The sequence below is a fragment of the Sarcophilus harrisii genome, chromosome 2, assembly GCF_902635505.1.
Source record: "Sarcophilus harrisii chromosome 2, mSarHar1.11, whole genome shotgun sequence".
Classification (NCBI taxonomy): Eukaryota; Metazoa; Chordata; class Mammalia; order Dasyuromorphia; family Dasyuridae; genus Sarcophilus; species Sarcophilus harrisii.
The window spans coordinates 449,197,302-449,202,998 of record NC_045427.1 but is presented as its reverse complement, the minus strand read 5'-3'; the positions used below and the strand labels follow the sequence as shown (position 1 = coordinate 449,202,998).

At 36.6% G+C, this 5,697-nt stretch overlaps 1 pseudogene; it reads right to left on the bottom strand.

Moving 5' to 3' along the window:
• Nucleotides 1–4,280: 4,280 nt before the first annotated feature.
• On the bottom strand, nt 4,281–4,687 carry LOC111719425 (annotated as a pseudogene).
• Between the last annotated feature and the right edge of the window lie 1,010 nt (nt 4,688–5,697).

Genomic DNA, 5,697 nt, shown 5'->3' with positions numbered 1-5,697 from the left:
GGGCGGGGAAAGGGGAGAAGTTTGGTCAGTGTGACTGACTGAGGGCAAAGCAGTTGCCGTGGTGCTGCGGGAATAACAGTAGTGACTCCCATTTCTCGAGCTCTTTGAAGCTTATAAAAATAACTCCTATTTTTGTAGCGCATTAAGGTTTGCAAAGTGCCTGCATTATCTCTTTTGATCGTCAATGATCTCGTGAGATAATACGCTGAAAGCACTAGAAATGTGAGTCATGATTTCTGTTGTCCTGGAGCTACGATTTCATTGCAGTGTGGAACTCTCAGCAAGTAAACCCTCTGGGAAGCTCTGCGGTTCTGCAATTCCTAGTCTCAGAAAGATGTCTGGAGCGCTGAGAGATTAAGAACCTGACTTTGTCTGGGTCAAACAGATCCCATGGAGAGGTCTTGAGAACAGGTCTTCTGACTCCAGAATCAGCACTCTTTCCAATATATCTTGTTGCTACTCCAGAAAAAATTCAAACTCTACTCATCTTGCTCTTCTTGGAAAGAGGAGCTAACTTGCTTCTCCCATTTAGCTGAAAAAATAACAACAATAATAAAAGCTCATATTTCTGTTGGGCAGAATTCTGGAAGCATGAGGGTTCTGGAGTTCAAAATTATTTTTATAATTTTAAATTTTTAATAAATAATAAATATACACAAAAATATCCGGTACAAACAAAAAAGAAAGCTCCTTGGGAGAGGATCCTTAAAATCTGAGAGCAAAAAGGAATCCTGAAACCGAAAAGTTTGAGAAGGACGGTAATGCTTTAAAGGGCAAAAGCCTTACAAAGAGGCAGATAATACAAGTAATATAGTGACTATTTATAGATAAAGAAATTGAGTATTAAAGAGATGAAATGATTGCTGATGGTCAGCCCTCAAATAGTCTTCTCCAGAAGTTGTAAATGCATTAGGGATAGGAAGCTTCCAAATCCTTCCTCTGTGTTCATCTCTTTCCCTGGGTGTCCCCACTGAAGTAGTATTTGGTTGATTTTTAGCGCCTGGCATCCAAATATGTCCACAAGAGCTAGAAGGGACCTTAGAGATTCTTTCATTTTACAGGTTAGGAAACTGAGGTTCAGAGAGCGGGATTAACAGGTAATGTGAGAAGTATCATTAAGTAATGGATAGAGCACTGTCCAGTTTAAAGAGAGAGAGATAAGAGAGATTATTTTTCTAGTCTTCAAATTCCTAATGTTATGTTATAATGAGGATATTTCTTCATTCAAAAAAAAAACAAACTATTCAGGATCATCCCCCAAATAAATTTTTTTGTTTTTCAGTAACTTTAAAGCATTGCTTTTTCATGTCTTTTTTCAATTTATTGAAAAAACTATTAGTGTAATGTAGTAATTAATGCTCTGTGGCTCTGTGGTAGATTCTGAATGCTAGTTACAGAACAAGACAAAAAAGCTAATTAAGACAGGTCCTACAGCATCTTGCTGTCTGCAAATAAAGATATTTAAACAGAGCTTTATGCAAAAACTTCCATTTCTAGAATATGTTCAAGTTGACTAAAGTTCCAAATTCTTTGTCCCAAAGGAAATACTTTGTAGTATGTTTGCTATCCAGAGGCATTTTAAGTTCCATTCTAGGCATTTACCTGCCACTCCAGGAAACTTTTCCTTTCCAGTTTCTACTTAGTGTTTGCTGCAGAGCAAAAAGTCTATCCTCCAGAGAGACCTTCACATTGCAAAGCAATGTACTTTGCTCAGGGACAAAAAGACACTTAAGCCTTTAATTGCCAAACTAGTAACTGACCCAGAACAATTAAGGAGGGGAGTTTGTAACAGTAATCCTTCACACTCGTATTACACTTTATATTTTTTTACAACTATTTCACAGCTAATATCTTGTGTTGAATAATAACAACCTACTGAGCGAAGTTGGGTGGTACTCACGTTCTTGACACTTTACCTTTTTTCAGACAGACAGAGACAGAGAGACAGAGAGAAGGAGAAATAGGGAGTTTTCTGGGTAAAAAAGATTCTGACTCTTTCCACATTGTCTTCATGAGTTAATATGGCTAAATTTTCATACACTAATAGTCAATCTTCTTGGTGATGAATTTCTCTGTAGCTGGTTGGGTCAGTTCTCTGACAGTGGACAAATACTTTGTCATCAGAACTATATTCAAAGCCCTTACAAGATGCAGTGATTCAAAGCAATTCCAATAAACTTGAAATGGAAAATGTCATCCTCATCCAGAAAGAGAATTATACAGTGTGGATCAAAGCATAGCATTGTCACCTTTTTATTTTTTATTTGCTTTTTATTTCTCATGGTTTTTTTCTCTTTTGGATTGGTTTTTCTTGCCAAGCATGATGGATATGAAGTATGTTAAAAAATATTGTTTGTGTATAATCTATATCGGATTGCTTGCTGTCTTGGGGAAACAGGGGGAAGGAGGGAGAAAAATTTGGAACACAAAGTTTAGCAAAGATGAATGCTGAAAAATGTCTTTATATGTATTTGGGGAAAAAATATTAACAGTTATAAAACAAAACAAAATCCAAGGCCTTTGCAACTAGGTGTAGGATTTTCTAAGCCTTTTCCTCCAATAGAGGAGAATCTTGGAGGGGATAAATATAGAAAATCTTTGTATGTCAGCTTTATGCAAGTAAAATCTTTCTATATCAATTAGAATTATCCTAAAGAGGAATGGGTTTCTTCAGGAAAATGTATTTCCCACCATTGGAGGTCTCTGGATTTTTATTAGATGACTGCTTGAATGAAGAAAAACCCAAACACTTAAGCATTTGTGTGGACCAGTGTAATGGGCTGAGGCTTGAGTTGATGCACTGAGGTCCCAAGCATGAGAGGCTAAATAGTAATTGGACTACACTCTATTAATATACATGCTTGGATAAAGAATGGTCCCCGCCCACTCTCTGTGCAAGTCCTGATGTGTTGTATAGGAAATGACGATTTTGGTGGGTGGAGGCAGAGAGACAGGAAGAGAGGCGGGGAGAGATTGGGCCTGGGTTCGATACTCCTAGCTGCTGGTCATGTTGCTGCTGGTCTAGCTAGCTTCTTGACTCACCTGCACACATTTCTATGGCCGATTCTCTTCCACCTCCGATCTTTCTTCACTGAGAATAAAGATTGACGATTTTCCCCTAACCTGAATTCCTGACTCCGGCTGATTTTAAAATACGTGGTCATCACAGACCAGGCCCTCTAAATACAAATATTAAAGTGAGTTCCTGCTTTCAAGGATTTTATGTTCTACTGGGACAGTGGTAGTTAGGGAAGTATTTTAGTCTAGTAAGTCAGTGGGATGGTGATCAGTTCCATAAGGGAGTCTACTGATATAGTCTTTCATGAAATAATGGTAATATTGATTTGAATACAGCTCCCAGAGCAATATGAGGAAGGAAATGAAAGTGAGGAAGATATATAGTCATGTCAGCGTGATAGAAAATGGTTGGGGTAGAGGCAGCTAAGTGGTACAGTGGATAGAGCACCAGCCCTGAAATCAGGAGGACCTGAGTTCAAATTTGACCTCAGACACTTAATACTTCCTAGCTGTGTGACCCTGGGCAAGCCACTTAACCCCAATTGTCTCAGCAAAAGAAAGCAAGAAAATGGTTGGGATAAAACATCTGGTCCCAAGTGGAAGTCTGGAGCTGAGGGACTTAGTTTCTCCTGGACATGGTCTTTGGAGGTCCATTGTAGAAGATAGGACAGGATCAGGGAATAAGGCATAAGATGACTTGATTAAACAAGCATGATCTCAGGGTGAAAGGTTGGAGAAATTATTAACCAATGATCAAGCCTATCCCAGTTTTGAAATCTTCCTGTCACCCTTGACGCCTCATTCCTTATTATCATACATATTCAACCATTGGCCAAATCTTGCTATTTCATTTCTACAACATCTCTCTAATATGTTCCCCCTTTCTCTACTCATACATCACCACCATAGTGTGGCACTTATCTCCCCTTGCCCTAGACTATTATAATAGTGTCAAATTTTTTCTTTCTTGAATCCATCCTCAATAATCTGCTAAAGTGATTTTTCTAAAATGCAAATCTAACCATTTTATTCTACTATTCATTAAAATTTCATATCTTTTCCTTTTATCTTTTCTGTCTACTGCTTAAAGTCCTTTAAAACTGATACCAACCTACTTTTCCAGGCTTTATTAATGAGTAGCTAGTATTTACATAGCACTTTAAGGTTTGCTAAGCACTTTATAAATATTATCGCATTTTATTCTTTTTTTTTTAACGTTATTCAAGTTTATTAAACAAATAAAAATTTATATTTGGAAAATTTTAATTGTTATCTGCTTCAGGGCTTATGTTACTCTCAAATTTTCCATATAACTGAACTTTCAAATCAGCTAACACCAAATGTATTGATTTATCTCTGGATTCTAATGCTTTGATTTCATCTTGTAAATTTTTCTTTGCTTTTTCCAACATTTCTTGAATTTCATTTTGAGAGTGGTTAATTTAAAAAAAAAAAATCACCAATTTGGTAGAGTGTCATTAAAGAATCTTTATCATCATTATAACACCACAAGCATCCTCTAAATTTGGAGCTGTAACATTTAAACATCTCTTTCTTCCTTCAGTTCTGTTTTTCTACTAATACTCCATACAAATTTGTTAATCTTTTGTTAGTCTTCAAAAGTAACACTGACATCTTCTGTAGCCACTTACTTAATGATGGTGGCCATATTGGGAATGATGCCATTTTATCCTTACAGCAACCCTGGGAAAGATGGAAATATAGTATTTAGGAAGCACCTGTGTATCACTCTGTGCTTAGTATGTTACAAATATTATTTCATTTGATACTTACAACAGTCCTGAGAAATAGATGCAATAATTATTTCCATTTTACAATTGAGTAAACTGAGATAGAGGAAAAGTCAGGGTCAGAAATCTAGAAAGTATCTGAGGCTGAATTTAAACTCTGGTTTTTTTGAGTGCTCCATCAACATTTTCACTAAGGCATACTCATTCTTTCCATAGTCTAGTCAAACTAGTCTTTTTGTTGCTTTTAGTCCATGTCACTCCATCTAACATCTTGACCCTTTGCATTAACTATTTCCCACATGTGGAATATACTGATTACTCATCTCTGCCTCTTAGCATTCCTAGTTTTCTTCAAAGTTTATCTTGTATTACCTTCTCATAAGGCCTTACTTCTCCAAGATGCTAATGCCTTTATCCAATTAATCTTTTACTTATTTTGTATATTTTATGGCTCACAGGAAGGGAAGAAAGGCATCTCTTAGTTTTTCCTCCCCTACCTTCTTCAAGAGAGTAACTGATTCCTGCCATGAAAGGGAAGAGGGAAATGGAGGGGGGGAGAGGATGATCTGCTCTCTTTGGAGTATGGGTGTATGGAGCTAGAATTATATCTATGTGTTCCTTTAGATATTATTAATCCAGAGGGTGTAATTTTTAGGTTTAAGTTAAATTCTTGTTTGCTATTTCTTTCTTCCCCCCCCCCCCAATAGTATTTTATTTTTCCAGTTACATGTAAAGATAGTTTTCAACATTCATTTTGGTAAGATTTTGAGTTTCAACTTTTCTCCCTTCCTCCCTTACTTCCCTTCTCCAAGAGAGCAAGCAATCTGATATAGGTTATACATATACAATGATTTCAAACATATTTCTATGTTTGTCATGTTGTGAAAGGAAAATCAGAACAAAAGGGAAAAAAGAAAAAGCAAACAAA